Source organism: Hermetia illucens, chromosome 5, assembly GCF_905115235.1.
Source record: "Hermetia illucens chromosome 5, iHerIll2.2.curated.20191125, whole genome shotgun sequence".
Taxonomy (NCBI): domain Eukaryota; kingdom Metazoa; phylum Arthropoda; class Insecta; order Diptera; family Stratiomyidae; genus Hermetia; species Hermetia illucens.
In genome coordinates this window covers 99,281,507-99,293,591 of record NC_051853.1, presented here as the reverse complement: position 1 = coordinate 99,293,591, position 12,085 = coordinate 99,281,507, and positions in this window count along the sequence as shown.

Sequence of the window (12,085 nt, the reverse complement as noted above, 5' to 3'; positions counted from 1 at the left end):
ATACTATGTACACATTTCTATTGTGGCAAAACAGACAATTGTTCCAATAAATCCCTACACATATAGATAGATAGAGATAATCACTATGTGGGGAAACTAGACGGCTGTGAAAACTACGCATCCAATATTTCTTATATTCCAATCCCTCCATATTATTTACATCAGTAAAATGAAAATAAAATGCTGATATCAGGGAAAGAAATACAGTAAATAAAGTACAGTTGGAGTTAATCCATCGTGATACTGATTGATATACATATATAGTACTGATCTCTTTTGGTGACAGATCAGTGTTAGCACGTAACCAAATTAGTCCACGCTAAACAACAGGCAAGGCGCTAGGTAGTCACGGCGACCTTCGCGGTTCCCATACATGTAAAAGGGGGTTGTACACATTTGTTTCATCGAATATAGTCATGTGGGGTATCAAATGGAAGGTCTCGATTAGTACTTTTCGAAACCGGTCTTAGTTTGGAAATTTATTAGAAAGGCGGGGAGTGGGAGAGGTCGAAAGTGATGATTTCTTTAACGGACCCATTCTCAGAAACCTAAAAATCTGAAAAAAATATTGATGCTGCCTCTATATGGTGCCCAGGCCTCAAAATACTCTTCATATCGATATCTCTTCAAATTAAGTTAATAATAGTGTATTACCATATTTTTGGGGGAATTAAGTAAAACCCCCTCTTAAATTTATCCCAGAGTTATAAAAGTTGGTAGTATTATAAAATGTAATATGGAGCATATTATCCCTAAGTTTGATCAAAGTCATACTATTACTAACAAAGTTACAGTAGTACAAAATTGACTTTACCGTGTAAATTTTTTACAACTGAATATCAATATCACACTAAAGTGGGTAGTCAGACATGCTAAATGCAAATACATAACGGGCTACGTACAAATGGGATAGTTCTATACTTAAATATACTCACAGAAGAAGCAAACAAAACCTTTCATACCTGAAGCACCCAGCTTCCGTTTTCCCGACTTGTTATTAGTAAACAAGTCGTGAAACCTGAAGCTAGGCTAGGTTTTGTGTATTTCTTTTATAAAGACATTTGAGTTTGCATTTGTCCCATTAGTACGTAGCACGTAAAATATGCATACTTTATGTGAGAATATCCACACTCAGGTGATATTCACATTCGAAGTTTTAAATTTGCAAAGAAGTGACAACTTTGACCTATTATAACTATTAGTAATGATATGATTTTCACCACACTTGGCATATTATGCTCTATATTATACCTTACATTGCTGCATTTTGTGGTGCTAGAATGAACTTAAGGGGGCTTTTGTAGCCAATTACTAAAAAGTATAGTCATAGATTATTATTAAGTTCATTTCAACAGATATCGCTATGGAGGGTATTTGAGACTAGGCACCATATAGTGGTAGCGTCTTGATTTTTTTGAGATATTTCGGTTGGGTAGTTTCTAAGAATGGGTCCATTAAAGAAGAAATGATCACTTTCGATCCCCACCTTTCCAATAAATGTCAAAACTAACAGCACTTTCGGAAAGTACTAACTCAGGACTTTCTTCTAATATCCCACATGACTATCTTTGATAAAAAAAAATACACCCCCCTTTTGCATGTATGGGTACCCCCCTTAAATTCGATGTAAAATTATGTAACTCACTGTATGCGTGATCGTTTACAGTTCCCATCTTTCCACCAAATTTGGTGAGAATCGCTACAATAAAATGCGTGTGACGCACAGAAAGACAGAGAGACAGATAGTAAACCGATTTTAATGAGCTCCTGTTTTACACAAAACCTTAAAACTCCATGTCTGTAGGCTATCCAGTGACACCTCTTCCATGAAAACGGGGGAAATTAATATTCACGCTCTGCAGCAGACTCGAAGGTAAGTGCTTAAAGGTGCGACATAGAACACGATCGCGGTAATAATGGTTATAAGCTTCTGTATTTTGATAGCCCACGCACTGGCTGAGGGTTTCTGTGATGTCATTGAAGAAGTCGAACGATTTAATGACCGGTTGCTGAAGCTCCTCATTATATCAGCTGATTGCACAATCACTTCTTCACTGCATAAACACTGCATGCCGTCTGGCAACTACTTAATACAAAGACCTGTAGCGTGTCTCCCGATAATTATATTGTCATGGTAGGCGATCTTGATGGTCATGTATATATATGAACAGGCAGATGGCAACAGTTGCTACTAAGGGAAAGGATTTGAAGCACACAATGAGAGTGGCGAGCGTATCGTCGATTTAGCGGACACTTACGTGATTATACTTGTCAGTACATGGTTCATCAAACGATTGCCCCTTTTGTCTACATTTTATAGTAAGAACAGTAAACGCAAATCAGCTATATCCTCATAAGGCGCAGGCCACCTATAAAACAGTTTGAGAAACGCATTAGGTCATCGCGTATTAAATGGTGGAAAGAAATATTCATCAACCGAGACACTCTTCACTCTTCTTCGTTCTTGTAATGGACACTGTCACCCGGGATGCTCACTGCCCAATGCAAATGATGTTTTCCTTATACCAAAGCTGATTTCGAGCAAGTTGATCAAAAATGGAATGATAGCCCCATGCGACATGGCCTCAGACTGGCTCTAAATAAAACAGAATTTTTATTGATCGATCCCAATGAAACAAGCATGATCACTCTCAGTGGCACATTCGCGATCGATATAGGGTTAGACCATGGCAAAATTGCGAGAGTGACGTCTTCGATGGTATGAACATCTAATTCAAGTAAGAACTCACTCACCAGGATTGGTCTGAATATCGAAGTCAGTTTTTTAAATTTATTTTGTAATCAATATTATCCAACGACGACATTTTCCATATGAGACAGAGCATACTGTAGTGTAGTGTACTACATCTACAATTGTACTACAGCTGTCAATGAATCAAAACATTCATTGCAACCCGCGTCATCATTAAACTAATAAATTACATAATCGAGTAAACAAAACAATCCAAGATACAATTCCAAGGTACTTGAACTCGACATAGAATAAATTCACACAACCTAAAAACCTATTCAAAAAAAAATGCCAGGGTAAAGAAATCACATGCATTGCATTTCTTGCATGCATTTCTGATTCGAACGAAATATATGCATATGGTTATGAGTAATGCATATACACACGGATGAAATTTGATATTTGAAAGCACGTACCTCATGGGAAAATATGCTAAGTGCAGTGTTCGAAGTAACTTGGTGTTGAATTACTTTCGAACCAATAATTAGGTCAGATATTATTGTTGAATCTATCAACAGCAATAGCAATTTTAGGTTTAAGAATTTTGTATAAAAAGAAACGAACCGATGCAGTTTATCTCTGCACCCCATACACTCGTGGCAAGGTGAAAATCAGGAGCCATTAGCAACCACGGCAAGTGTTCGTAATGGATATATTGCCATCTGTGTTAGGTAAGGAATTTTTATTCCTTGAGTTCTCCCCTTTTATCTTTCGGACTCAATCCGTAGTTCGCAACTATCATCTAGCGATAGCTCTGATGGACCTATCTACCCAAATACAGCAAGCTACGATCCAGCATTCAGCGCATCATACATGGCGACTTAAACATCATCCCTCATCCTGCAACACATGGCGACCGTGACAACCTCCCTCGTATATTACACAGCCATCCTGCCTGCCTCCATCATATATTACAATACCATTTCTCTTTTTCCTACCATAGATATTGCCCCTATAGACTTTCCTGGCTGGATCATCTTCATCCAAACGGACTAGGTGAACTGCTCACTTTAGCCCATTGAGCCGGCATAATGAACGGCAATTATACTGCTCGTAATGTTCTTCGTTTTTTACCCACTGGAATCGTTCATCCTCGCATAGAGGGTCAAAAGTTTCTCGGAGGATTCTCCTCTCGAACGCGGATAAAAGTTCGTAATTTTCCATGCTAAGAATCCAAGTCTTCTAATAACGAATGACAACTAACAAGGTCAAAGTCTTGTACAGCGGGAGCTTTGACCCTTTGACATTTTAAACGGAACAAATTTTGAAATGGACTTTCTTGACTGCAAATAATTATGCGCTAAATTAAAAATCATAGCTGCTATCGGTTGCAATTTCCTACCCAAGATATTCAAAAGTTCTTCAAGTTTAACTAGTCTTCATTCTTATTACCATTATAAGCTCGATGAGTTTTTAGCTGTTCACCACATTTGCTTTGGGTCTGTCTCTCTCTCTGTCCGCTTGTCCATCTGTTTGCCACACCAGATTTACTCTCAAACGGCTAACCTCATTGTCACGAAATTTGGTGAGAGTATGTAGTCTGCATATGTCGGATTTAAAGGAGGGCTTCCCCAGTATTTGAAAGAAGGTGTGCATTTTTTTCGGTATATGGTCATCTGAGGTATTCAATAAAAGAGCTTAGGTAGTACTTTTGAGGACTGGTGCAACTCCTAACGTCAGCTGAGTGATAAGCGAGATAATGTGCAACAAGCCCGTTCTTGGAACCTTTCAAAGCGAAATATCTGGGAAAAATGAGGATGTTATATCTATATGAAATCTAGGCCTCAAAATACATCCCTTTCCGAAAACTGCTCAAATAAAGTTTATATAATTATCAAATGTATACTAAAAGATTTTCCAAATTTATAAAAAATAACTTTATGCTTGTCCTGGGAAAGCAGGATGGGTATAAATAGTAATATAGGGCATACTACTGGAAGGTTTGACCAAAATCCCGCAATTATTAACAATGTAATATTTGTTCCAAGTTTTCTATTTCATGTGGATTTATTGCCCTCTAAGACATCATGCATAGAAGATATTTCAGATATGTACTGATATACCACAGTAAAATGAGAGCCTGAGATAATAGTTTGTACATAGGGAAGATCGCATGGGCTTATTTTTAGGTAGCGCCTAATTCAAACAGATATAAAGGTATCTATGTCCTCAGTGTTAGTGTTATTTGCTTTTGAATACAAAGTAGCGGAAATATTTGCATAGATGGATGCGCAGACAGTCGCGATAGTATAAACGGTAATAGGCTATATTTGTCTGTTTACGATAAGTATAATATTTGTGGCTCCAATATATATGTGCAATGTCATGCAGTGCTAAAAGCATACTCTGGATGCAGTGGGAAAAACAAAACCCCATTATTTTGGAAGCATTCTTTTTGTGCTTGTAAGAGACCACTGGACCTGCATAATTGAAAATATATTATGCATCTAGTTGGTGTACTGAGCTATGAACGACTTTCTACATATTGATATTGACACTTCGTTCATATCAAATCTATGATTGGTTTTCAAGATTTAATAACAGGCTGAGATTAAATTATTTTTGCGACCCGAATTCACAAGTAGGCTAGAATTGAACTGTTAAGTTAGATTATGTAAAGAATTACATGATAGATCTCATTTTCGCCACAAGGAATGAGTAACATATTTTTGCGCTGCTTTGCTAAAATACTATGCTCCAAATTTAGAAAATTATTCAAGTAATACATATTATAGGTTTATCGGCACCCTTTTACTTTACCTCCTTCAGTATACATATACGCATACGCATTGTTATAATATATATACTCATATAAGAAAACCTATATACATATTGTTACGTTACTTGCTTTACGTACACCCGTACCACAGAATTGCTTAAAAATTCCTTGAACTGATATAATTCGAGGTGTATTTACAACTGACGTGATCTGTTCTAACTCTAGCACTAAACTGACTCCAAGGGCGAACCTCCGGCCCTTTTATACCACGCGGAACATTCCAGAAAGGCATACAAAGACCTTAATAGAAAATTACTTTGCTTCTTTGACAAGATCTCCTTACTGACATTAGAATTATCTGCTAACAATTATCCTAACTAAACATTCGCCCTACTGCTATACAATTTTGATATCCTGGCTAATTGTAGTTGCTACGATTTAAATTGTCATTAGACATAATTTTCCCAAAGTGATTTTTGTCATTGCTATCTGCCTTGTGTTACGAATCGTGCCTTTCCCTCTAGGTACTCCAATTCCATGTTCGTCCAACTTTTACCCACTTCGCTTAATTTAGTTAATTTCCCGACGAAGGACTGTAAACTCTGGAACAATATTAGTTGGTCCCCAAATAAACCTACTGAACATTCTTAAATCAAATCTTGCTTGCCTCTTATCAGTTTACAGGTTCAATTCCTTTTTGCTGCACCCTGATTTGTAGTGTAGTTGCAAGCTTACATATCCACATGTCCCTTCGCCTTCGTATCTGCGGCGATTTTGCAAACTCATGTTGGCAACATAATCTTACGCAATCTGGTCCCTAAACATGTAGCCCAGTAGAACCGCCGCCCGTCCTTCGCAATAGTTCCTCTGGCATCCAAATTCTCACTGCTTACTACTTCATGTTGTTCTAAAATAATGCCTTTGTCCTTGCTTGGAACGCAACAATCAACACTTGTACGAGTCCACTACCTTCATTTTCCGAAACGTTGAATACGTATCTCTCCACTTGCGGAATATTCTGCCGTTGTGCCACATAAACCTTAGCTATCCAAATTTTAACCATAAATTCAATCCATTTCATCTTTGGTTTTTCTCCTCCAAACTAATTGTTTCTTTTACTTTTACCACTTTTCGAGAGCCTTGCCATACTTGCTCGAAAATCAACTCCTGCTTTGCCATAGCACTCAAAGGATAAATACTAGTGGATCACCTTACGACATTCAGTTGGGTATCCTCCCTACTTTTCAACTTTGCCAATCTTCTTCTATCGATTCCTTCGCTCTTTTTGCAGTAATTATTCCAAAACTCTGGCCTTTTCTGTGCTGTTTTATCCATCACTTCTGATTCCTTCCAATTCTTGCAACGCTTCTTATAATTCCGTGCTACGTAACTTCCTCTACTCCAATCAAGGTACTCGCCTCAAAAAATGCACACAAGTGTTACACTCATCAATTTTTCAACTTTGCGAACCATTGCCTTCAGGTCACTCACCGAGTTGAACACTGCTGTTGGATTCCTTGCCGTCCAGCATATGCCTGTTGCTACCTCTATCCTTAAAGGTCTTAAGTTCTTATCACTTGCTATTGATTCTTATTATCAATTCTTCAATAGTCATCCTCCGGCTTTTCACTATGTTGCCAGGTATTTTCACCCTGCTTACAAATTTCCTATTGCCTCCTCATTCTGCCATTTTACATCTTCACTTATGATCTCCTTTCCATGGTCTACAACTTCTCAGTAATTCCGCTAAACTAAAGAGAAACTCTTTAGTTATCTCCTGGTCGATTACTACTTGTAGTATTTCAACTTCCCCACCCTTATGAAATTTCGTCCTTCCTACCTTTTTGTAGCTTTTGAATAGCATCCACCTACAATTTCAGAACCGCCTGACTAATCTTGTTCGCTTTGTAACTTGTCTTTATGATGCATAACTTCTAACGTGCTTCTGTCGCTGCTTTTTATCAATTGGTTCATCGTTTTTTGAATCGATTCGTAGCTTTTTTGCGTACGGCTGTCTCTTCGTAGTGCTTTTTGTGATTTCCTCTGTTTCCTGCTTTGACATTATCAACATTTTCTTCATCTTCTGTTCGCTTATCCAATTTTCGTTCGCCCGTCGCCACTTGCATCGCATCTTCCCGGTGAATTGGCAATTACAGTTTTCTTTGCCTCTTGGTGCTTCGCGTTATTTTGATGCTACTTTGAAAAACTCCTAGTCAAACTTCACTGTCACTTTTTACTTTCTCGTACGACCTCTACTCCTCCGCTTCCTTTCTGCTGCATTAACTTCTCGTCCTGACGCACTTTTCTTTTCTGTCCTGACGTTCTTCAGGGGAATCTTCTCATTGCTTTGTAGTTTTTTCCATCTGTTCTGCTACTTCTGGAGTACCCACATACTGCGATTTTTCATTCTCTCGACAGGCTACTTCCCTGAGCGCTTTCCTTTTGTTCCTCGTCCACCTCCTTTCCATTAGATATTTCTTGAAACCGTTGCTTGAATTTCATACATTAACTCCAGAATTACTCGAACCAGGAATCATCCATCCCTGCGGCTTACGCAATCCCACCGCTGTTACCAATTGCTACTTTATTTGCGTCTACGTGGAGCACGTATCACGTAACACGGGATTGCGTGCATTAGACAAAAGCCTGTTCTACAACTTTCATATAAGTGTTTATTTTACACTAAATTAATTATAGAACAATTCCTTCAACTGGTACAATTCGAGGCGTATTTACAACCGACGCGATCTGTTCTTACTCGAACACTAGACTCAAGCGGAAAATGCAATTAAGATGAATGCGTAATGCGCACGAGACAAGCTCCGATCAACATGCGATTTCAATATGCAATGAAGATTTCCGGTCGGCAAAGTTCCCTCCTCGTCGGCTAGGTTCTTTGTAATGACAGATTACGCCATTTGAAATTTGGCGGCACTTTTCGTTTTCGGCTGCTACTTTTAAATGTAATTAATTTGAAATAATTCTATGGAAGGCATTACTTGCGTTGCAAATGCTAATTATTGATGTCACTTGTATTAGTTCCGTCATTCCCTTCATAGACATTTTTTGGAAAACTTGGGTGTTTAACCAAAAAACGTGGACTACAAGATTGGAAGCAAGTTGCTTCCCATGTGGTCCCGTCCCTCATCAAGTGGGTGGGTGGGACTCAGAGCTCCCAACATCAACAGAAACTGAACTTACGACAGATTTCACTTCAATTTAATTCGCACTCATGTCGTGTTTGCTATTATATATAAATGGAGCGATTACCACCTGTCGTCACATTCGGTCACGCTGCTCTCACGGCAGAGGTGAGACAGCGTCTGATGAGTTGCTTCTGCCCTGAAAGAAACGGTCAGTCAATTTTTTTTTAAATTCTCGAAGTTTATGCAACTATGATATGTTATGAAAACTATGCAATTAAATGCCAGTAAGAGTGCATATACCCCCGAGTTAAATACATTTTTTTATTAGTAGACCGCATTGCTGCGGCCGAACGCTGATCCTTCCATGAGTTCCAGGGTCAAATGAGCGAGGTCAAGCCTCAGGGAACTGGGATAGGGCCTTTATTCCCGAGAGTATACCCATTCCTGACAACTGTAGCCCGCTCCCTTGCATACGATGCGATGGTAAAAGCTTAAATGGTGAATACAAACATTATGAATGAGGAGATAGTGGGAATGGAGAATGAACTGGCGACGAGACATCGTGATGTACAAACAGAGAAGAATACTCGTAATCCAAACAGTACCACACAGTTTTCTTGTTATTAAAAATTGTTGAAACTGATCAGCTGGCTTCCAATATAAACCGAGTTGGAACTCTGTCGACTACTCCAACGAATGTGAAGAGGAAAAACTTATCAAGAAGTTGTGAAGCGCAAGCCGTCTGCGACGTTCCTTCAGAAAAACGTCAGCAAAGACGTGCAAAACGCACGGACATGGAGAGTAACAGAAGATGCGCAAATATCAGAAACAACCGCGCCCATGCTGAAAACACCGCAAGTGCCAAATGCAAATCGCAGACAGCTCGTTGCAGAGCGAACTGGGAAAAAAACGAAAGGAGGGAGGGCATCTGAAGGAGACTTCATTCAGCCCCTGTGCAAGGGTTAAAAGAAAAGGACGAGGAAGGACAAGAGGCAACAACACGCAGCGTGATTGGTTACAAGGCGGACACGAAGGATGGAGCACAAAAACAAAATATCAGGAGTCGAAGGAAGACTAGGCGGGCAGCTCTGCTTATTATGCCTACGGAAGGCAACACCTGCCGAAGTCTTCAGCGAAATCCATTGGAGGATCAAACGCGAAGATAACGGAACGGAAGTGTTTTCCATTCGGAAAACAAAGCGTGGAAGAGAGTAGAATTAGGCCCGAGGACAACAGATAAAGTTACGTTCTGTGAAGCAGTCAAGGGGGTGCTGGGAGAGAAAGCCTTGGTTTCTAGTCTGGAACCCACATACTCTCTGGAAATCTGAGACCTCGACCTCGAACGAGGTAGAAGAGGGCATCAAGCGCGAATGTCCAGAGGTACCCAATGTCCGGATTAGTATCACCTCTGCAAACTCTCGAGGCCAAAAACTGGTTGTGGTGGAAGTTTCGGAGCAATACGCGAGAAAGCTTCTAAACAGCGGGAAAAGTGTAAGTCGTTGGGTAATATGTAGGATATGACACCGAACGAAAATGAGAGTTACGTTCTATGCAGGGATCCGAGCGGACTGGACGGATAACACGGCGGAGGAACCCGGCAACGAGAACTGATTAACGATTTGCGCATTTTCCCATGGAGCGTGCGCTTCCTGTACAGTGCGAATCTACCAAGCAACTAGCCGATACCCTGTCCCAATATATGGCTAATATAACAGTGTTGCAGGAGATGCGTTGGAGAGGGACCGGTTTCTCGGAGAGGAGCCGCTACATGATATATTATAGTGGCCATCTAGTAAACCATGTGCTTGGAGTAGGTTTCTTAGCCAGCGAAAAAATGAAACCTGCTTTAAAAATATAAGCGAAAGGCTATCCAGTCTGTGTTTGCGAGGCAAGTTTAGAAATATAAGCAGGCAGGAGGCATTGAGCGGACCCTCGAAACCTGTCCCAAGTATAATATCAAAATAATACTTGGAGAGTTCAACAGTCAAGTAGGGGCGGAGCCCGTATTCAGGCGATACGTCGGCTCCCATAACTTATATAGGATACCAATGATAACGAACTGCGAATTATTCAGTTATCAGTATCGCACGAAACGTTCGTTGGAAGTCTCTGGTTTTTGTGGAAAGCGGCCCACAAACATTCGTGGGCCTTTCCAGGTGGGACCACTTTCAACCAAATTGACCACGTGTTGATTGAACGCCGCCACTTCTCAGCCTTGATGAATATCGGAACATATAGGGAGGCCAATATAGACTCGGCATGGTGCTCCGAGCTCGAATTACAACACCACCTACAATCCCCTTTGACAATCAGGTGAGAGTGAATACTGAAGCTATTCACAACACAGCCCTTCGTAACATCTACAAGGGCGAAATGGATGCCGCAATAACCGCAGCCAACTGAGATCCTGGAGGAGAAGCATCAACAAATGATTTTCACAACCCCCTGAAGAATGTTATTGATACGGCCACAAAGATACTTGTCCGCCGCAAAAAAATTCGAAACGGCTGGTTTGACGATGAACGTAAGCTAGCTAAAGAACGGAAGAATGTCGCATACCGAGTAATGTTGCATTCTCAAAGGCCGCGGGCAAGCGCAGGAAAAAGTAGCCTCTGAGAACCAACAAATCTGTGAACTAGAAAAGTACAGGGAGCAACCGCACTAGGCGTGGAAGTTTTACCAACAAGTTAGTAGGATGAAGCCTTATCACCTCGATGCTCATCCTGCGGAGACAAAGGAGGAGGTCTGATTTCTGACAGAATGGGCATAATGGAGCGATTGGTTGAGTATTTTGATGAATAGGAAGAATGGCTTTACAATTTGTGACGGTGGTAAAATGTCGGCGTCATGAGAATATAGTCGATTTGCATTTTACTGTTCCCACTATAAAATGTAGGAAGATGAGACAATTGTTTGATGAACCATGTATTCATAAGCACAAGGTCATGGGTGTCCACAAAATCGTTGCGCGTTTCAAACCCGTTGCTCCATGGCACCTGTTACCGTCTGCTTTTTCACCCACATGACCATTAAAGTCACCGGTAATAATGATATAGCCATCAGCAAGCACGTAATATGTCTTTTCATCAAGAAGTTGCAAAAAGGCATCTTTCTCGGCATCAGGTCGACCTGTCTGTGAAGCGTACATGGTGAAGAAGTGAATAGTGCGAGCAGCCGATATAATGGTGAGCTTCATCAGGCGATCATCAAATCGTTCGACTTCTTTAATGGCATTACTTATATGCCAACACCATGTTGAGTGTGTGGGCTACCAAAAAAATAGAGAATTTTATAGCCATTTTTACCGCGTTTGCGTTCTATGACGCAGCTTTTGGCACCCAGTTAAGCTGCCAGCGTTTAGTGTGCAGATACGTATTTGTTTTGCTTTTGTTTGGAATATCTTACTTACGTCCTGACGCCGTCCACGACAGTGAATGCATTTTCTTCATCGGCCAGTCGCGGGACACC